We start from the raw sequence: 23,070 nt of genomic DNA, 5'->3' as shown, positions 1-23,070 counted from the left end.
AAGGCAACCTTAGGGACCAGGAAACAAATGTTCACCTTAGGTACCTTGGAGGAGTGTGAGTGTGTGTTGAAAAAGGGAGAAGTTGGTAGCAACTCCACCATTTCAAGCTTACAGGGTGAAAATGCTATTTTAAAATCTTAGCAGAGAGGTAGCGAACCAGGTCCCAGTAGTCCCTTGGTAAATGGAAATGCGCAGTTGAAAGCTAACAATGAAATGCTAAGGAAACATGTGGAGGACCTGAAAGAGCAGCTGGTCACTGCTTACAGGACTGCAAATGAGCGGGTGGTCAAGCTCGTCAAAGCTTTATCCCCTTAAGTTTCCTTTTGCCCAATCCTCCATCCATGTCCTTAATCCACTTACTAACCCTCTTAAGTTATGTCCTCTTTTGATCCATGTTCTTAATGACATTGATCCTCTTGGCTGTTTCATTAACATATTTTGTGTTGTGATTAATCAAATATGGGCAATTACTTTGTTTTATACACTGATATTAATTTGTTGTTCCTGTTATTGCTTATGTTGTGTTGCCCCAGTGGCCATGAGTTAATGCTACTAAATTTTTTTTTTGCTTATGTTACTACTATTACTCTTTTCAATGATGCTAAACGGGGGAAGTTCAAGGGAGGGGGTCAATGTTCAAGGGGTAAAAAGATATGTGTTGTTGTTGCTGCTAAACATGATGTTATGCTTGAAAGATAGATCTGATACGCAAGGGGAACAAGTGGGAATCTGGTTTTCAAGGGGAATATCATTTCTGGGTTTGTCATCATCAAAAAGGGGGAAATTGATAAGTTATGATATTCCGTGTTTTGATGATTTGCCAAACATACTTGAGGAACCAGACAGGGACCAGGTGTGATAAGTTCTCTTGGTTGTAGTACAGTCAACTCTACAAATTGTAAAGTTTGCAGACCGTACCGACGTGCGGCAGCAAAGAAAGCTGTTAAAGCTTACTAGTGGCCAAACCAAAAGATGAAATGTCCCTATCTATTCTCACATTCTCTCTCATATATATACAACATGTTACAAGGATTAACACATACTTACAAAACCTAAAATCAGATTTTCTCACAAGTGCTAGCCGCCGCTGTTTTCAAGGTTCATTCAAGAACAAAGCTGCCACAAACTCAAGGACCAGATCCCGACACTGAAGATTTCTTAAGTCCTTAGGTTTGTTGAGTCTTTGTCATTTTGCTCTTTATTTGTAATCCTACACTGCTTTCAAGAAGTGTCATTGTAGGACAGTTTTCAACCTTTTTGTTCTGGTTTCTTGGCTAGAGTTAATCAAGGGTTGTAGCTTTGCAATAGAGTTATTGTAAAGGGCTTACAATAGAGTTATTGCAAGGGGTGAGGGATTAAGAGGTTAATGCCTAGGTTGCAATAGGTTGTAATCTGAAGTTACTCAGTTTAGTGAAGTTGGAAATCCTACTGGGATAGGTCGTGATTGTTAATCCCTTGAGCAAGGAGTTTTCCACGGGAATATCTTGTGCTATTTACTTTCTGTCTTTTACTTGAGGGAACAGATAGAGAACCTAGTGCTCTATACTGTTTGGTGGTCTCTTAGATTATATCATGAATGGCAAAGAGTTCTTCAAATGGAGAGCAATGAACAACAACAAAGCCTCCTCCAACACCATCTCCATTGTGTTTCTCAAAGTTCTTTCAAGTAAAATTTGTTGGACTAAAACAACCTAAAGATAATCTTCCGCTTTGGGCTAATCTTGCGGTTTTTTCCAAGGGACTATTAAGACTTAAAAGTATCCAACACCTGACAAGTAACTTACTTTTTTTAAATACCAATGTTTGTTCACACACACCAGAAAAAATTGGTGCTACTCTTTCATAAAACAGTGGTGGAGTTGGAAATTCTAACACGGGAATTAAAAAAGATTCAAGGATGAAAAATTTGGAATTCTAACAAGGGGATTCCAAAAATTGCAAGAATGATACACTTGGAATTCAAACCTACAACCTAAAGCAACTTTTGAATCACATTTGTCTGTTCACTAGAAGCTTCCTTGTGTCAAAGGGGATTCGACATTTTACATATCTACAAAATGTTATCTTTTAACCTACTTGCACAGTCTCTCTTCTTTTTCTGCTGAATAGCTAGTAATAATGCAGCTATGAAATTTGGCACCACACTTTGTTAATGATTGGTCGAATGGTCTCACAATATTACTAGTTTTCATTATGCAAACCATAACACTATAAGGCTTGACTTGGTTCTAACTTTCATAGCTGACCTATTTGCTAATACATTCTTTTCCCAAATGACAGCCTAACATGAGAATTTTGGTCACTGGAGGAGCTGGATTTATTGGTCCCACCAAGTGGACAAACTGATGGAGAATGAAAAGAATGAGGTGCCTTCTATACTCGAACTTATCGACTTTTAATATTCTTAAACAAACCGTCTTTCTTAAAGAAATCCTTTAGTTGAGCAAATTTTTCTGTATGATTCTGTAGGTTATTGTTGTGGACAATTTTTTCACCAGTTTGAAGGACAATCTTAGCAAATGGATCGGTCATCCAAGATTCGAGCTTATGCGTCATGGTATCCTTTCATTTTTTTCACCATTCATATAGTAGTCATAGATGTTTAGAGTTCTGGATGAAGTACCTAACACACGTGCCAGGAGAATACAAGTTTTATCTTGGTCTGACAATCTAGCAACATTTTATCTCTAAACAAAAGTAGCTATCCAATCTAAAGCATATCAAGGACTACCTACTTCTGATATAAAATGATTTGGTGAACTTTTATGTAGGGCATTTTTGCCAATTATGATGAAGGTGAGAGAGCTCTGTCGTTTTTCCCCTCCGCCTTGTTTCTTTAGTAGTTCTAACAACCCAGTGTTGTCAAAGTCGAAAAGCTCTAAAAAGCGCTCCAAGGTCTATACAGGCTTTAAGCGCAGAGCGCAATTAAAGTATGGGCTTTAGTAAAGATTGGCAATGAAAATAAAACTATATGTCTAATTCATGAAAAAAATAACAAATTCATTCATAATTTTTTCCTTAGCAACTAATACACTTATTTGCCGGTTTTATTTGTTATTTAATAACACCGGATTCACGATAGAACTCATGGGAAATGAGGCATACGGCTTAGCGCCTTGCCTACACTAAAGAACAGCTTAAGCGAGGCGAAGCGCCCTCCCTAATCATTTCTGAGCTTCAGGGCTTAAATGAGCCTTTGACAACACTGTATTCACCATTGTAGATGTGACAGAGCCTACGTTGGTTGAAGTTGACCAGATATATCATCTTGCATGCCCTGCTTCTCCAATCTTCTACAAGCACAATCCTGTTAAGGTACGTTTTGATTTGTAAAATTACACTGCAAGTCTTTAATTTTGTATTTGGCATACTCTTATCACTCATTCATATATTCTCTGTGAAGAATAGCTTTAGTTTTATCCATCAATATTTATTGTTACTCTTTCGAGAAAGAGTAAATCAAGAGCTTCTTTTGTACTGATTCATTTGCATAAAAGTAACAAAGAGAGTATAAATTCGTAGCCGCTGCATATAGATTTTCTCTTTTGACCTCACATTGATAGTCCTTCAGTCTTGAAAGTAGTTTAAAATTTAGTATGGATGTTTTGTCACGCTTTTCTCCAAAGATCGGTAGAAACAACTCTTATTAACTTATGATGCTTTTTTTTTTTTTTTAGTCAACAGACAATGAAGACTAATGTTATTGGCACGCTAAACATGTTGGGGCTAGCAAAGCGCATTGGAGCAAGGTTAGAAGATTGAAAAAATACACCTTGATGAGCTGATTTCTCTGGCTTGTACTTAAATAATTTTCTGTAACGATATACAGGATTCTACTCACATCGACTACAGAGGTTTATGGCGATCCTCTTGTCCATCCCCAACCTGAAAGCCATTGGGGTAACGTTAACACGATAGGTACATCTCTCTCAACTTAAGCATTTCTGTAAAAGCATATTTGCATACGCGGGTGCGTAGAAGCGTAGAAGATTTAAGAAAGACAGTTTTGTATTGTTTAATATGCTATGAGATCAAAAAAGGGCTGCACAAGATGCTATGAAAGTGAAACTACTTTCACCAAGCTGGATTCGTCCTCGTTGTTCTTGAATTTCAAGTCAAATTATAGGTCAGCACCATAACTCTTAATTTCTGTTACTCTTTTTGCACCTAAGGACCATATGTTGTTCTTTGTGCGTTAATCTTATTCTCTACCCCACTTATACATCTAGTTGTTGTTAATAAGAAGACATGCAATTTCTTTTATGGTGATGCTTATGGATTAAACTTACCAAGTTGCTCTATCTATCTTTCTTGGCCTACTTAGTTTTCACAAAATTGCATTGATCAAGTCGAGAATCTATCAGAACAGAGCTTAAGTGATAAGCAGTACACTAAAATCAGATAATGAATCAAGAAAAGGGTCTTCTTTATTTTTGGCCCACCGGTCGAAATTAATTACGGGCTCTAGCAAAACATACAGAACATATGCAATGATCACGTATAATTATGTATATTTATGTATACAATATGTATATCATATTTATATTTATACTTGATACACAAAACATATACATCTGTCGGCTGCTACTTTTTAGGGCGGCCCAAAAAGGTAATTATCCCTTAAAAATGATCACATAGTCAACCAACAATCATGGTATAATGAGTTTACATTTGAGCATTTCCGAGAAGTATATCCTTAATAATGTCAGTTTCATTGTGTATAGGAGTTAGGAGCTGCTATGACGAGGGGAAGCGTGTGGCAGAGACATTGATGTTCGACTACCATAGACAGCATGGGATTGGTAATCTGGTGTTTCTTCAGCTAATTTTCGTGTTGCTTTCAACTTTAATCATTCATGACATATTGTTATCTGTGTACTGGACCAGAAATCCGCATTGCTAGAACATTCAATATATATGAGTCTGGAACCAAAATGACCCCAAAAAAACCTTTTGAACCAAAATACCCCAACAAAAAAAAAGTGACATAAGGACTTAACCGTAACGGCGCCGTTAAGTCTTTTAATGCAGTAAAATACTGCGTTGTAGAACACAGCCAATTTTTTCTATAACGCGATTTCTTGCGTTATAGAAACGAAAAAAAAAAAAAAAAAAAAAATTGGCCAACTTTATTTTTTGCAACACTTTAGTGTTTTTTTTCCATACTTTGATCAACGATTAGTTATGTGTCAAAACTCTGAAACGTCAATATTTTATATAGAACCTGATATTTTTTTTTGCGTACAATAATGTAGGCTCAATACATCAAGGATACGTAAATGTTCGGATCGTCATTTTAGGGTTGAAAAGGTGTCCGAAGTAAGTTTTGTTTGAAAATTTTAGGTTTAAGTATTCTATATACATAGACGTCCATTTTTGTTTGAAGACTTGTTGTCATTAGCCCAAAGTTTTTTATTTTTAGGGTTTAGATTTAAGTGTTATTTTTTAAAGCGTAACTTTATTTCGAATATACGCAATTTTTTGCGCTCGGACGTCCGATTTACACGTTTTTTTTTTGCAACATATTCGAGATAAAGTTACGCATTAAAAAATAACACACTTAAGGAACACTTAGTGTTTTTTTCTATAAAAAGATCGCAACATCTTATTTTAATAAATTTTTTCTTTGCAACACTTAGTGTTTTTTTCATACTTTGACCAACGTTTAGTCGTGTGTCAAGACTCCGAAACGTCAATATTTTATATAGAACCTGATATTTTTTTCTGCGTACTATAATGTAGGCTCAATACATCAAGGATACGTAAACATTCGGATCGTCGTTTTAGGGGTTAAAAAGGTACCCGAAGTAAGTTTTGTTTGGAAACTTTAGGTTTAAATGTTTTATTTTTTAAGGTTTTGATTTAAGCGTGTTATATTTTAATCAAGACATAACTTTATTTTGAATATAAATCTAATTCTAAAAAATATAGGGAGAAAAACTAGTTGTAAAGTAGTCAAACTTTAGATGGTCATAACTTTGAGCTGGGATGTCCGTTTTACGCGATTTTTTTTGTTATCTTGTGTATTTTCTCGAGATCTACTCGGCCAAACTGCCGCAAGGTGGTTTGGCCGAGCCGATTTTTAAAAAAACACTAGTTATCCTATTCAATTTCAATTTTTCCTCAAATTGGCTTGAAGTTTTAGTTTTCTTTACTTATAATATGATAATACGCAATAGATTTCAACAAAAAATCCTAGGGGGCAATGTAGGCGTGAATGTCAATTTCACTTTTCTGGTTTCAATTTTTTAAAATAAAGGCGACTAATTTTCTCGACATATAAAGTTGACTAAAATAACCTTATAAAAATAGAACACTTAAATCTAAAGTTTTCAAACAAAACTTACTTCGGGCACCTTTTCAACCCCTAAAAATGACGATCCAAACGTTTACGTATCCTTGATGTATTGAGCCTACATTATTGTACGCAAAAAAAAAATATCAGGTTCTATATAAAATATTGACGTTTCGGAGTCTTGACACACGACTAATTGTTGGTCAAAGTATGAAAAAAAACACTAAAGTGTTGCAAAAAATAAAGTTGGCCAAATTTTTTATTTTTTTTTTACTGTTTCTATAACGCAGTAAAATACTGCGTTATAGAAAAAAAATTGGTCAGGTTCTATAACGCAGTATTTTACTGCGTTAAAGGACTTAATCGCGCCGTTACGGTTAAGTCCTTTAGCGCAATAAATTACTGCGCTAAAGGTACTTATGGCACCTTTTTTTTTTTGTTGGAGTATTTTGGTTCAAAAGGTTTTTTTTTGGGTCATTTTGATTCCGGACTCAATATATATGGCCAAGGGTGGCTCAGTTTGTTGAGCATGGGGCTTTCATAATGGAGGTCTCAAGTTCGAAACCCCCTGCCTACGACAGTAGGGGATTTGCCTTCTGGGTTGAGCTCGTCACACCGGGCTTGCCTAGTGCGGGTTACCTCTTCTTGTGTGGTTTGCGAGCTATTGCACGTAAGCCGGGTTTGCCCCGCGCACCGAAGGGTAGCGGTCGCGGGTTCCCTATGATAAAAAAAAAAAATATATATGGCCCTCGAATGAATATTTATGATGGGCGTACGTTGTCGGTAAGTTTATTCAATGTCGGTAAGTTACGTTCATCATTGTGATACAACATTCAGTTATAGCCATCTTCATGTTTTTTTTTTCCTTTGAACACCTGCACTACCATAGAGAGCGAAAGAGCTAGTGTTACTACTCCCTCCAGTGCAAAACGATAGAGGTTTTAGCTTCTAAAAATTGAATTTTTTACTTAAATAATACATTATTTCAAACAATTAATAAGAATAATACAATATTTTTAAAATTTATAAAAATAGAATAAACGTAGTTGTGAGTAACGTTTTAGGTAATATTTTATTTAAAAAATTTAATGGAAAAATTTAGACAGACGGAATAACGAAAACATAAAACGTAATTGTTAGTAACGTTTTACAAGTATTTCGTTACTGGGAGTTACGACTCTTTGATTCTATTAATTACTCCCTCCTAAAGTAAAACTGGTGGGTCCAAGTGATTCATTTTTCTCACTCCTTTTTCTGTGCTTCTTTTCTTACCTTTTTCTCCAATTTCTCTCTCTCTTTTATTTCTTTCTAACAAACCACACCAAAAATGATACACAACGAATTAAATTTGCACAAATAAAAAGTGGAGAATTAAGTTCCATAGAAGTCCCTCACTCGTTTTCCTTTTCCTAACCACACATTAATTCTTATTTACTTGGAACCACAAATATAAAAAGTAAGAAAATAAGTATAGAAAAAAGGTTTGAGAGAAATGAAAATCATCTTGGACTCACAAATTGTACTTTAGCAGAGAGTAATTCATAGAATCAGAGAGTCATAACTCTCAGTAACGAAATACTTGTAAAACGTTATTCACATTTACGTTTTATATTTTCGTTATTCTATTTGTCCTAACTTTTTTCCGTCATAATATTTTAATAAAATATTACCTAAAGTTTACTCACAACTGCGTTTATTCTATTTCTTTAAATTTTAAAAGTATTGTATTATTCTTGTTAATTGTTTTAAATAATGTATTATTTTGGTAAAAAAATCCTAAAAGTTGGTCCAAAATAATTGATGTTTCACAAAACCAATATAAGTGTTTGGTTCTCTTTTCAAAATTTGCCCTTTATATATTCTCATATCCCTGTAATAATTATGTCAACCTAAAAACAAAAGAATATCATAATTAAGGGTATCTTAGTCAAAAGCCCTCTTAACTTTTAGGAGTAAGTGAGTTCCTTAATCTATGTGCCTAAGCTTAAAACCTAAATTATTTGGACCGGAGGGAGTATAGTATTTAACCAAAAATCCTTGGTAGTAGACTTACAGGTGTCTCCTTAGTGGAAGCGGGTTTGCAGAAATCATGATTCGTGTCACCAGTCGTCAGAAATCGTCACGAAGGAATTTCCTTATTTCCACAGCCTAAAAATCCTCAAAAGATTTTTTTTGTAAAACAGTAACCCTAGCCGTCATTTTGATGGTGGAAAAACCTATATTTTCCAACACCCATAATACACATTTATACATTATAGGCTAGGGTTTAGGAGGAGAATAGGCTAATTAACACCCCTTATGGGTGGACCTGATCCAATAGTTATTATTTCCAACAAAAGAACATAAGCCGAATAAGTTTGCTTCGGTTTGGTCTTCAAAATCATGTCTATAGACCTATGTTGCTCGGACCCTCTAAAAAGGCCACCGACCTATCTTGGATCCTCCAAGAATTATGTATTTATGGAGGATCTAATACGGATGTGGCATCTTTGGAGGATCAAATAACATAGCTATAGACTTCTGATGCACAAAGTGCAATCAAATTCGAAATAACAGATCTAGAAGTTGGGAACTTGAAGAACTGTAAGCTAAGTTCAGGGTTCAACAGAGATATTTAGCTAGAGAGAGAAATATTGAGAGAGATATGAGAAAATGTATATTCATTGATGATAGGTTGTGTGAGTTACAAGGTATATATGAAGTGAATTTAATCAATTACACAGCTGTCAACTGGTATGCTAACCTGTAACTGATTTCTGGGATTGTAACTAATTTTGGGACTTTAACTAACTTTTGAACAATACCAACTAACTTTGCCACATTAGCTAACTAACTAATACAACTAATAAAATGCTAATTCAGCTACTACGTTTCATAACAACAGCTACTACATCTCATAACATTGCATCAATACCCCCCTACAGAAGTACAGGCTTGACCTTAAGACTAAAAAGCATGAAATCTGTGTTTCAAATGAGTAAGATATTCCCAAGTAGCTTGAGAAGCATCAATATCTGTCCATTTCACTAACACCTGAGCAGCAACTTTGTTTCCTCTCTTCACAAGTCTGCTATCTAACACTAGTTCTGGGGAGGGGCAATAAGGACTAGATAGATGAAAAACAAGAGGATGTTTGATGCTGGTAGGCACTTCATGACACTTCTTCAATTGGGACACATGAAAGGTGTTGTGGATTTGAACATCAGCAGGAAGTAAGAGCCTATATGCAACCGGGCCAATTCTTGCATGGGATAAGGGCCAAAATACTTAGCTACCAATTTGTTGAATGGTCTAGTAGCAATAGAAATCTGTCTGTAGGGTTGTAGTTTGAGATACACCCAATCACCTACTTCAAAACTCCTATCTGATCTGTGCTTTTTGTTGACACCTAATTTTCACCTCATAATTTGCGTGTTTTAAGTTTTCGAATTTCCCGAGTCAAAGACGGAGTAAGGATACTTCCTTTCAATTTTAAAATTTCAAAAATCCCGAGAAAATTGAAAAATTGACATTTTATTATTATTTCATAAAAAATTGCCAATTATAAGAAAATTACGAGCTATTTACTCTCACAAATATGATGTGAAAAGAAGATATGTATCCCGCTCCGTCTAAATCAAAAAAATTGCTAATTAAAATGACGTATGAATTATGGCTCATTTTGACTGCATTTTTTTTCACATTTTAAAATAATTCTCGGAACTATGTCAATATTAGGCTCGTTTTAAAGCTAATATTTTGAATCTACGAGTTTTAAATCTTGCTTGGCCTAAATAATTATTTCATTTAGTGATATGCGTATTTATAATATATGGTCTTTAATTGATTTAAATTGGGGGGGTTAACTTAAATATTTTAAAAAACTTAAGGGGGAAATATTTTTAAAAAAGAAGGGGATGGAAGTTTATTAAAATAAACTACCACCCCTCCACTTCACTTTCTCTCAACCCGTCACCCTCCTCCCATTTTCAGGCGATGGAGGCGACTTGCTAGGGGTTTACTCGCACCTTCGATTCATGGCAATTTTGGGCTTATTTTGGCTAATTGTTTGAGGGTTTTTGATCTTAACCACGTGCTTTCATGGTTTCCAGGTTCAATTCCCTTTGAATATTTGTTTTTGCTATCTAAATTAACCCCTAGACTAGGATGTTACTTGGGTTTTGATTGGGTTAAGGTTGCCATGGGCAGGGTCACGAACCCTTAGCCATCTTGTGCACCTTAGCACCACAAAATCAAAACCTAGGGGAAATTTCCTAGCAATTCCCTAAATTGAGGTACATGAATTGGGGATTTTATCCCATTGTACTAATTAGTACAACTATACCATTGGAATATAGGCTGTTTTGTACTATTTTGATTTTCAAATTTTTATTTGATTATTGGATAGATTTTAGGGTACAAATGGGTTGGATTTTGTTGTCCTATGTGGGGAATTTTGAATTATCTGTTATAGGGTACAATTTTAAGATTTTTTGGGGGAAAACTTAGGATGAGGTGTCCATTTTATCCTAGGATTCCCTAATTTGGAAAAGCCTATAAATAGCAAGTCGAGGAATTGGAAGAGGACCTTTTTTCTAAATTTAGAAAAGCATAGGCTAAAAAATATAAGAAATATACAAGAAATATATGTATGAAAAACAGTTTTTATAAGGAATATCTATTCAATATATCTAGATATACAAGAAGTAAAAGATAAAGAAACGTGATTTTTGATGATCAAAAGGGTTTAGTGGTTTGAAGTTTGAAGATTCAATCCTATTTTGGTCTTTAGGTTGCCCCAATAAAAGGTAAACCTTGTTCTAATCCTTTTTCCTATTTCCACTCATGATTATGCTTTGTTTAAACTTGTTCACTATTTGAAATGCCATGAATGCTTAGTCTAGTTCTCAATATTGTTATTTTTGTGCTTGTTTTACTATTCAAAGTCATGAAATGAGCTTGTGTTAGATAATGTTATGCTAAATAGACATTATAACTTATCAGTTTGAAGAATACAAAGAAATTACTGAATATGGGGGGTCTGAGTTTTTGCTTAAAGTTTATTTTAAGGGTAGCCACTTAGATGTTTAGGACAAGAAGTTTAGTTGGCCAATATCTACATTTAAAACTGTAATCTCATGCTTTTATTTTAGCTTTGTGTTTTGAAGTTGTGGTGGTTTTGGAGATTATCTTGATAGGATAGGAGTATTTAGCTATGATTTTGGGTAAGACATAGTTATTTTGAAATCTGGGAATCACTCCTATGGTTTATTTCAGTTTCTAGACTCTATTTTGCCCATATGTAGTTGGATATGATTTTTTGTTAGTTGCTTAAGAGGGTATACTTGTTTGATATGCTGAAAACTGTTTTAAGTTAGTAAGTTTTTTCCTTCAAAATAAGTCATGAAGTTGTTTGTTTAAAACTTGAATGAAGTGTTGCTTAAAAGACCAAATATCTTGAAATTGCTTTTTGGTTTGATGTTTATGGTCTGTTACTTTCTCTGTTGTCAAACTGCTAAAAATGGTATACACTAGTGCCTAGTGCTTGATAGCTTGATTTGGATTGGTATACTTACAGTTTCTTCTGTGAAAATGATCTTAAGTCATCACCATAATCTAGTTTTGTTAATTTGAAGTTTTAAAAAAAAAAAAAACTGCATAAGTGTTTATATTGTTCTGAAAATGAAAACTGAATAGCTTTGAATGGACTTGCTATCTTGTTTGAGTAGTTTAATAGGAATAAAAATGGAACTTGGTGTCTGTCTTATAAAGATTTTGAAACCTAGGAGTTGTTATGAGAAGTTAGTTAAATATTGAAGTCTATATATGCTAAAAAATGAGTTTCATCAGTCTATGGGGAATTTATGCTTGCCTCATCTGAGATTTGCATTGTTAGAACTTGAAAATGGCTTTAAAGGTGCAGAACTTCACTAAATTGTAACTCTGTCCCTCTTTTACTTAAAAATAAGCTAAAATGTGAACTTGTTTAACCTATCCTAGTATAATGTGCTACGTGTGTTGCTCCTAGTGCATTTTCATGACCTAGGAAAGAGATCCTACACCCTCCAAGTCCCCTGCCTTAAATTTTCTGTAATTTAGTATAATGCCTGTGGAAAATTATCTGACCATGTGACTAAAAAATGGAAACTTACCTTGAAATCAGCTATCTAGATCAAACTGTGTTCATCTAGGTGTTGTCTAGGGACCATTGTGATCCATTTAAGATGGAAATTGCCTCTGAATGTTACTATTTGCTCCAACTTATAATTTGACACTCCTCAGAACTTGTCTTTTCAAAATTGAGACTATTCTTGGCCAAGTATGGCCTTTAAGGATTAAAAGTTGTAAAATGAACCTGTTTTGACCCTAGAATGCTAAACTGTGACCATAGGTTACATTGAAATATGTAATTTTGATTGTTTTTTCCTAAGTCTGAAAATTAGAAACTAATTGGAACCTATTGATGCCGAGAGCTTCTAAAATGAGCTTTAATTTCTTATTTTTTGTCATTTGATTTTCAAGACTGTAGGAGAAGGACTTGTGTTCTTGACAAAAAAATAGAATAATGGATCTAGGGAAAGGATTAGTGTTGTTGGTGATTTTATCCTGTCCCTACCCTATGTCTTGTTTGCAACTTGACTGTTGTGTCCATATAAGTTGCCATTTGTGTTTTGTATTCCCCTTATACTGATATTGCTTATAGCTTGCTCAGTCCCTTTGCTTAACATGACTACCTAGTAGACAAATTTTATGCAAACCATTGAATCTTCACAGTTCCTATTTTATTTGAATCAAGTCTTGGTGGCTCATTTGTGCAAGTTTTGGAAATAGAACAAGCTTTTATAGTGTCTAGACTTTATTGTTACCTTGTTATGTTTGTTTGTTTGTTTGTTTTACTAGAAATGGCAAAAGTTGATCACAAAGCTGTCTAAAAGAAATGTCCCGGAATGCTTGTTAAATGCCATATGCCTCTTTGTCTTAGTATTTGAAATTGCTTAAGGTTAAAACTAGTTTAAAATGGCTTAAAACTTTGTTGTCTTGAGTCTCTTGATTACTTCGTGTGTTCTAATACAACCCTTGATTCCACATTTGTGTTTCATATTGTCTTAAATTGTTTGAAACTAAGCTAAAACTATCATTTTAAGACACTTGTGACTTGTATTTTTCTTTCACTTGGATTTAGCTTAAAAAAATACTTGTGTTCTATTTGCTTAAATTCTTTACCTAATAAAACTGATTACATATAGTGATTATAGTATCCTGTAAAGATTCAACTTACATTAGTTGGATCCTTTTGTATAAAGATATGTGCATTCCTGTTATTTTAAAGGATGCACTGCATCTTGGATTTTTGGAAAACTTTAAATTGACTTAAGACTAAGTGTGGACTGTATGTGCACATGCCTTACCTGGAATGTTTGTGAAATTGTTTCCCTTACTTTTCTTTGAATGTTTTGCCACATTTAAAACCGAAAACCTGCTTTAAAAGCTGAAAGACTGAAAATGATAAGTGTGAAGACTGAAAATTTATTACTTGTGCTAGAAAGGAACTTGAAAAAAAAAAGGAACTGCAAGTTTGAAAATATGAAGATGTTTATTGAAAATATGAAGATGTTTTTTCCTGTTTGTTGATTAACTTGGCTATTCCTCAATCTTTACTTAGTGTGTTATCTTGTATTGAATTCTCAGTGACACTGCACATTTCCTGAGTCCTGTTTGGGATTGGCATAGTTGTTTGATTAGGAAAAACTTATAAGGGTATAATGCAGTTCTGCTTTTTCTCCTTTGATTGTGTATTATTATGTCATTTAGCATAACTTCTAGATGTAGTCTTCACTTGTGAATCACTACTCCTCCCTACTTGAAACTGTATAAAACTTGTAAGATTAATTCACTTAGCCAACATTAGAAGACTATGTGCAGCTGAACTTTGAAAACAGACTGAAAATTGCAGTTTTGAAATCTCAAGAAACTGAGTACTGCCCTGAATGATCCTATTTGGCACTAGCCTAGATTTAAACTTTAGGTACACCATTTTATTTGTTATCACCTCTGAACTCTGTCAAAAATAGGCTTAGCTTGACTTGAAGGTTTTGTTTGTGACTGCATTTGTGGAAACTGTATACCTATCCCTAAAACTGAAACTTTGAAAAAAACTTTTATTAACTAAGTGTTACCTTTACTTCAACCTGGATTAATCATGAGTTTCAAGTGAGAAACTGACTCTTAAAAATTTGTTGTGTGCACTGTGTTCTGGATACTGCCTCATATGCATTTGTTTGGCTCAAAATTGTTTGTTACTTTCTTATCTTTGGTTGAGTTGTTATTTGTTGTGCTTGTCTGAGTTTGCTAGCTTAGAGTCCTTAACCTTAACTGCCCATCTACTTGATTGCTTGTTGAATCTTGAGTAATTTGGACCTGGGAAATTTAGTATTTTTCTGGGAAGATTGAGTATCTTGTGAGTGCTTTAAATGGGGTGTTTGAGAAGAGTGAATATCGAAGGGTATATAGTATATATTTGGTGTATATAGAGGGTATGCCCTTCAATGGGTTTTGCTCACCATATGAGGGTATATCACATAGTATATCATGTATATCCTACAGTTTGATACTTAGAAAATTTATGCCTATTTAGTAGCTGGGCCAGTTGGGCCTGTCTACTGTTTTAGCTGATATATTTGAGAGAAATGTTCCCTTTTGCATAAACTGCCCCTCCCTATTTGTTTAATAATTACGGGCCTAGCCCAATTCTGTTGTAATTTAATTTTTTGGCATTGTAATTTAATTTATGTCCTTAAGTCAAATACTAATACAATGTATGCCCATTTTATTTGTAAACACCCTATCCTTTGGTGGGTCCAACGAGGCCCACCAACTCACTTAGATCGAGTCAACCTCATTATGGACGGGCTGAGCAATTGGAGCAGATTTGGAGCGCATAAGTTTAAAATTGCATTTATTTCTGTTGGGCTAGGTAGGCCCAACCCCCTTTACCTCGTATTATTTACTTAGTAAAATTGATGAAATGTGTTCATTGGAACCCTTAAACAAAATGGTCGTGAAATTTAGAGTTGCCAAAACCATTTTTAAGTTATAAAAAATTAATTTTAGATAAATGTTAACGTGCAAATGATTTTTGAGACTAAGACTGCCTTACGGATAAAAAAATGGACATTCTTTGAATGCAAATCATGATTTTGGACAAAAATGACTTGATAAATTTTATGGATTTAAAAGACAAAAATAATTGTGGAACTTGCATATGGATATTTTGGACAAAATTGGACTTAGACTATTTTTTGGATTAACTTGGACTAGAAGGATGAAAATCTAAAAAATGTAAAATATGGCTAAAAAATGGATAATAATAGTATGCCTAAAAAATGATTTTTATAAAACTTTTTAAAATCTAAACTAAAAAACCTTTTCCTAAAACTCGGGTGGGCTTACGTGGTGTTCTACCTAGGTTAAAGGCCTTCGGGAGTTAACCTAGGTGTTCTAGTCCGAAACCCAATGCCCAAATTTGGGCAAAACTCTACCACTTTTGTTTCTTGAAATGTGATATATTTTGCATGAATGACTAACTCTTCGTTGCGAAAATATAAACCGAAACAGTTTTTTCACTATAAACAACTTATATCTATAAAGGCATACTATTAGAACCCGTAGGTCAACCGTATTTTACAGATCTTTAATACCGGGGTGCCTAACACCTTTCCTAGGGGATCACCAGAACCCTTACCCATACTCTGGTTAGATTAGGATTCTTTTAAAATTTAACCGTTTTGATTGAACCCTTTTCGAACTGGTTTTCTAATTTCCTAAAAATTAAGTGGCGACTCTAAAATAAAGTCCGTTTAGAACACCATCCACGTAGAAGTATATTTTTTCCTTTTTTTCGATATGATTGACAACGGTACTTCCCAGGACACTTTCCTTTTTAAATGAGGCAAGTGCAAATACGAATCGAAAAAAATAGAACCGCTACACTTATTAGCTAAGTCCTTCATCCTTTGTTGAGCTCTAAGAATGTGAAACTTTAGAAGCTGGATCATGGATTCTCTAGCAACCAATGATTCCGTCTACCATTTCGATGAGATTCACCGCCTAGGCTAAGGAGATGGAGAGGTGGTTTCTGACCATAAAGAACTTCATAAGGACTACATTTTATGGTAGTGTGATAAGTAGTGTTGTACCACCATTCAGCTAATGGTATGAACTTGGACCAAGTATGAGGACTATCAGAATAGAAGCTTTCTCGGATAAGTCTCCAAAGTCCTATTGAGAACCTTAGTTTGCCATCTGTTTGAGGGTGATAGGTAGTGGATCTTTGAAGTTGAACCCCTTGTAAAGTAAATAACTCTTGCCAAAATTTACTGAGAAAAATAGGATCTCTATAACTTGTGATTGTAGCAGGTCACCCATGGAGTGTGAAAATATTGTCAAGGAAAGACTGAGCAACTGTTTGAGCAGTATAAGGGTGGTTTAAGCTCATGAAGTGATCATAGTTGCTTAACCTGTCCACCACCACCAAGATGACATCCTTAACATTAGATTTAGGTAACCCTTCAATAAAATCTAAACAAATATCTGTCCATACACCATCAGGAATAGGAAGAGGTTGCAACAACCCAGGATATGCAGAGGCATCATATTTATTTGTTTGACACACATCACATTTATTGATTAATTATCTGATATTTGTAGCCATAGATTTCTAATAGAACAATGATTGTGGTCTTTTAAAGTAGAAGCCGTGCCAGAGTGTCCACTTTGAGTAGTAGAATGCCATAAATCAATTATAGTAGTTCTCAGAGAGTGATCAGCACCAACCACCAATCTACCCTTCCATCTCAACTGATCATTACACCAAGTGAATAACTTAAAAGGCCGAGTCCGCAATCTAGCAACGAGGTTCTACACAAAGCAGATCAAGTTCAAGTTTACTTGATTTGATTATACAAGGAATCATGGAACTAACAAGATATAGCCAATAGTTCGGACTCAGTTTCGGTTAAAGTATGCTTGACTTTTATTTTCTCGCACTTTTCTTGTACTCAATACTAAAATCAAATGCCATTAATTTGGAGATGCCAGCTATTTGGAAATCAGTGTGGATGTGTTGCTTTAGCAGATGTTTCAAAGCTTTTTGATCAGTTTTAACAACAAATGGTTTATCCAACAAGTAGTATGACCACTTAGTAACAACAAAAATGAGAGCTAATAGTTCTCTATCATAAAAAGACATTGCTTGTTGTCTAGGTGCTAGCGATTTGCTAATGTAAGCGATAGGATGTCCTTGTTGCATTAAAATGCTCCTATCCTTTTGCCACTAGCATCGGCCTCAACTAAGAATGGTTGGAGAAATCAGTATTGCTAATACAAGAGTAGAAGTCAAGGCTTGTTTCAACCTTTCAAAAAGCGAGCTGCATCGAGTCCATGTATAACCATCCTTCGAGTAGGTCATGTAATGGTCTGCATATAGCACCATGCCCTTGGATAAATCTCCTATAATAACCAGTAATGTCCAAAAAACCTCTAAGTTGTTTGATGTTATTTGGAATAGGCCATTGCTCAACTCGCTATAATTTTTCAGATCGCAGACTCCTTCTTTCATCGATAAAATGACCAAAATACTCCATCTTAGGCACTCCAAATGCACATTTAGACATCTTAGCATACAATTGGAACCTCTCCGCATCGGTAAAAACAACATTCATGACGCTCGATGATCACCATGCATTTGTCAGATATTAATATGTCATGAAAGAAAACTAGTACTTGTCTTCCTTAACAATGGTCCAAGATTGAATTCATGAGGTTTTGGGAAGATGGGGCATTGGTTAAGCCAAAGGGCATAACCAAGAATTCATAATGCCCTTTATGTGTTTTAAAAATTGTTTTATGGGTATCATTTTCGAACATCCTCAATTGGTGATAACCAGCTCTAATTCCCTGTAATCAACACATAGTCTCCAACTACCATCCTTCTTACCAACTAATACAACTAGAGACGCATAAGGACTTGTGCTATCTTGATAACTCCACACAATCACATCTCTTGTATCGAACTTCTCTATGATGTCCTTCTTGACTCCAAGATATCTATAAGCCTCTTGTTTCGGATTTTGCCTTCCACCAATGGTATTTTATGATCAAAAGAACCTTTGTGTGGAAGAGTAGTAGGCAAGGCAAAAATACTAGCATAGTGATCAATCAAACCGATAACTCAGGGGCAATTGAATCACTCGAGCAAAAGATGAATATTATGAAAACGACTTTCCTCTTCTTCACCAGATGTCAATGTCAACATAAAAAACTGAGTATCCCCTCCTTCAATTTTATTCACTGTCTTGGCCTTAATTGATTTTAATTGACTACTTGCTCCTCTCAAGACATGTTTCTTGCCTTGATACATAAACTCAATAGTTATGTTCTTGAAGTCAAACAATACTCTTCCCAGAGTATTTATCTATTGCATAGCTAAAGCAATATCTACAGTGCCCAAAGGTAGCAATAAGAAATCCGTACAAATTGAAGCTGTTTGCACCTTCCTTCCATCAAAGAACACTAACTGATTGTGCCATGATGGTGCTTGCTTGATAGCCTAACTACTTGGCCATTTCTTGGTCAATGAAGTTATGTGTGCTTCTCCTCGTGTCAATAAGACTTGCAAGGTCTCTTTTCATGATAACCCGCCACTCTTATGGTTTGGTATCCTCGTTACACCACAGAAAAGCTTGTAATGATATGGTCATGAATTCATCTACTTCTTCAATAACCTCTGGTACTGATTCCTCCATTGCTTCCTCAAGGACTGTATCTCCATCCACTACTTTTACTATATAAATTTGTTTGTTGGAATTTCACTTATGGCTTGGTATATATTTCTCATCACAGAAAAAACAAAGACTTTTAGCCCTCTTTTCATTCATTTCTACAGCAGTCAACCTTCTACCAGGAATTCTATTAGGCCTTGTTTGTTGTGACTCAATTTGTTTTTTGAATGTTGAATATGGGACAGGTGGTTTTTGGAACTTATGGTGTTTGAATTGATTAGGAGTGGGTAATATAAGGGTTTGTGAGTGTCTTACTACAGGTTTTAAACCCTAACTCGTGGCTTGAGCTTCAAAAACTTCTTCTTGCAACCTAGCAATCTTATAAGCCTGCATTAATGCCTTTGGTGAATGGATCTTAATAGCCTTATTCAATTCAGGTTTAAGCCCTCCCAAAAAGCAACTAATAATGCTTTCAGTTGACAGATTCACACTAGTTAACAACCTATCAAACTTATCTTGGTACTCCTTTACACTACCAGTCTGAGTCAAACTCTTCATTGACTCCATATGATCCTCAAATTCCTCCCCAAATCTTTCATTTAAGGCTAAAACATATTCAGTCCAAGTAGGGTCTAAAACAGAATTTCTAGACCTTATATATGGTCTATGCCAAGCAATGGCTTCTCCTTCTAAATGAATAGAAGTGAGCTTAACTCTTTGATCAAATGGAGCCTCATCCATGGCAAAGAATTGATCAACCTTATACAGCCAGGTTCTCAAGTCATGAACTGAAAACTTAGGAAACTCTAGTCTAGAGTAACTAGTAAAGAAGTTACCATTGTTTGTATGCCCATTATGGTTCTCTTAGTTCGAACTTCGGCCGCACCTCTATCGACGCTTTCGTCAACTGACGAAGACTCAGTTTTCCTTATTTCTTGCTCCTTTCCCCTAGGGTTTATCTGATTAATGGTGGCTCACAATTCACTCAATTCCTTATCAGCTTGCACATTGCGATTGTTCATACTAGCCATTCCCTCGATCAATTTCTACAAGTGATCATGGATTTTTGACATCTGACTTCCATTTCTTCTGGTGGTTTATCTTGATTCTTGCTTCTAGTCACAATTTCATTACTTCAAGTCATAATTCACTACCGAGAATCGATATCTCTGATACCAAATGATGCATAAAGTGCAATCAAATTCAAATTAACATCTAGAAGTTGGGAAGTCAAGAACCGTAAGTAAGTTCGTGGTTCAACAAGATATTTAGTTAGAGAGAGAAATATTGAGAGAGATATGAGAAAATGTATATTCATTGATGATTGATTGTATGAGTTACAAGGTATATATGAAGTGAATCTAATCAATTACACGGCTATCAACTGCTATGCTAACTCAGTAATCGATTTCGGGGCTTCAGAACTAACTTTGGGACTTTAACTAACTTTTGAACAATACCAACAAACTTTGCCACATTAGCTAACTAACTAATACAACTAATAAATTGCTAATTCAACTACTACATTTCATAACAACAGCTACTACATCTCATAACATTGCATCAACTTCTTTGGAGTCAAACACTGACACTACAATGCATACATTATCACCAACCTGTGTTATGTTGATAAATGTCCTGCTTAAGTTTCCTGAACTTTTGACTTTATAGCCAATAGTATTTAATCTAATTTCTATTACCTTTCTTTTCAGTGGGGAACCATTAACAGTTCAAGATCCTGGGACACAGACTCATAATTTCTATTATGTCTCTGACATGGTACTGCAATTACTTTTGTTTTCCTTTGGGGTTTGATCCTTTTAGTACTCAAATATGATGTTTCTTTTTATTTAAATTCTTTTTTAAGGTTGATGGGCTCATTCGGCTTATGGAAGGAGAGAATACAGGCCAATCAACATTGGAAATCCTGGTGATATGCTCAATCATATCACATATAACATTGTGAAAACTTTCTTACTAACTTGTTGTCCAGGTGAATTTACCATGATTGAACTTGTGGAGCTAGTGAAGGAGGTTAGTCACTTGATCCTTTTGAAATTCACACGTAGTTCAACTACTTCGATGTGACAAAATAGTTATAGACTTTACTGTTATAGTGAGTTAAGTTCAATTACTTTAATGTGACAAAAACTAGTTTGTTATCTATACAAAGTTGCTTTCTTGGTCCCAAGTATCACAAAAGAAAACTAATGTATTTTTGATATTGCGGCTTATCAGTCCCAAAATCGAGATAAAAAGGGTGGAAAATACACCTGATGATCCCCGACAAAGGAAACTAGACATCACAAAGGCGAAAGAACTCTTAGGATGGGAACCAAAAATCAAATTGCGCGATGGCCTTAAACTGATGGAAGAGGATTTTAGACTAAGACTTGGGGTATCAAGGAAGATATGAAGAGAAAAGTGACAAGAATTTTGCATGCTATATTATCCAACCAATATGTGATGCAATATATTTGTTTTATTTTTTTCTGTCCTTGTGAACACTTTCATCTTTGTACTCTATTTTGTGATTTAGTCATGGTATATTTCTCATATCAATATGCTTCTCCAATTTTCTAATTCTTTCTATGCCCCCCCCCCCCCCTTTTTTTTTTTTTTGCACAAAGATTTTGAAGGTAATTGTGCTGAATTACTCATTTCATAATCTAGTGGCTTTTGGGCTGTACAACCTTGTGTATTTTGTTAAATTATTCAATTCAATGTTTGAAGTTTCTCTTTTCTTTCTTCTTTCTTTTCTCTAATAATTATTGTTGGGATAAGGCATCAGTACCCCCTGAACTATACTCAAAGTTTCGGAAACACACATTTCCTTTACAGGGGTCCTATTACCCTGAACTATTTTGAACTGTAATAAACGCAACACCAAGTGTTGACGTGGCATAGAGAACCAAACTCTTGGTGGCAGTGAAATACACACGCTTCACATGTATTTTCGCAATTTTTTTAATTTTTTTAAAAATCTATTTCATTTTTTCCTTATGTTTACTTTTTAAATCCAAAATATAATGCAAATATCACTTTATTCAAGGCTAAACTCGTTCTATATCCTTTGTTGTTGTTGAGATTCGAAAATAGAGAAAGAATTTCGAATCCACCATTGTTGAACCTTAAAAAAGCTTGAAAATAAAAAATGGGTTTGTCAAAATTCTTGGTTGGTTGCCAAATTGATTACTGGAGTTTGGTGATGATGTTGTTGTGAAGTTGTAGTTGAAATTTAAGCTTGATTAGTGTGGATTTGATTGAGTTTTTGTTGAATTTTGAAACCCAAAAATGAAGAAGATGAAGAACATTGCCTTTTTTTTAAAGTTCTTGAAAAATCAACCTTTTGTAATGTTAATTAGTCATGTATACTAATTCATTGTAAACTTGTCCAATTAAAAAATGACACGTGTTCATATTATTCAGAAATTTAGCTCATTTTTTGTCTCCCACGCGCCTCAAAGAGAGTGAGCACACTCTCTATGTCACATCAGCATTGAAGGGTGTGAAGGTAAAGTGTAGAAAGGTAATAGGACCAGTGTAAACGTAAAGTGTATCCTCGAAACATTAGATATAGTTCAGGGGTACTGATACCTTATCCCTTTGATTGGTGTGCGTGTTAGGATTTGCTAGTAAAACAAATTATAGAAAACCTTTGAAGAAATTGCAGCACTACATCTTTTATTTGAACATGAAATTTTATGAATATTAATAGCTTGTTTAGTCAAGCTTTTGAGAAGCTAAAAGTGTTTTATTGTTTTTCAAGTAGTGTTTATTTAGAAAGTTGATGTTTTTTGTCAAGTTTTTAGAAAAAATATAAGTATTTTTGAGTAGTACAATAGAATTTGTTTTTCATAAGCTAAAAAATCAGCTCTTCCCCGGAAGCATTTTTGGAACAATTACTAAGCACAAAGTACTACTCTAATATCGGCAAAATTGCTTTCAAATTGATTAGCCAAATATAAACCGGTACTCTCCGAAAGTATCTTTTGGGAAACACTTTTAACAAAAAAC

At 34.7% G+C, this 23,070-nt stretch overlaps 1 pseudogene; it reads left to right on the top strand.

Annotated features, from left to right (window-relative positions):
• The first annotated feature begins 1,576 nt into the window (after nt 1-1,576).
• LOC132051179 (UDP-glucuronic acid decarboxylase 6-like) lies at nt 1,577-21,891 on the top strand (annotated as a pseudogene).
• Nucleotides 21,892-23,070: the final 1,179 nt, after the last annotated feature.

Source organism: Lycium ferocissimum, chromosome 3 (assembly GCF_029784015.1).
Source record: "Lycium ferocissimum isolate CSIRO_LF1 chromosome 3, AGI_CSIRO_Lferr_CH_V1, whole genome shotgun sequence".
In the NCBI taxonomy this organism is placed as follows: domain Eukaryota; kingdom Viridiplantae; phylum Streptophyta; class Magnoliopsida; order Solanales; family Solanaceae; genus Lycium; species Lycium ferocissimum.
This window is presented reverse-complemented; position numbering and strand designations above follow the sequence as displayed.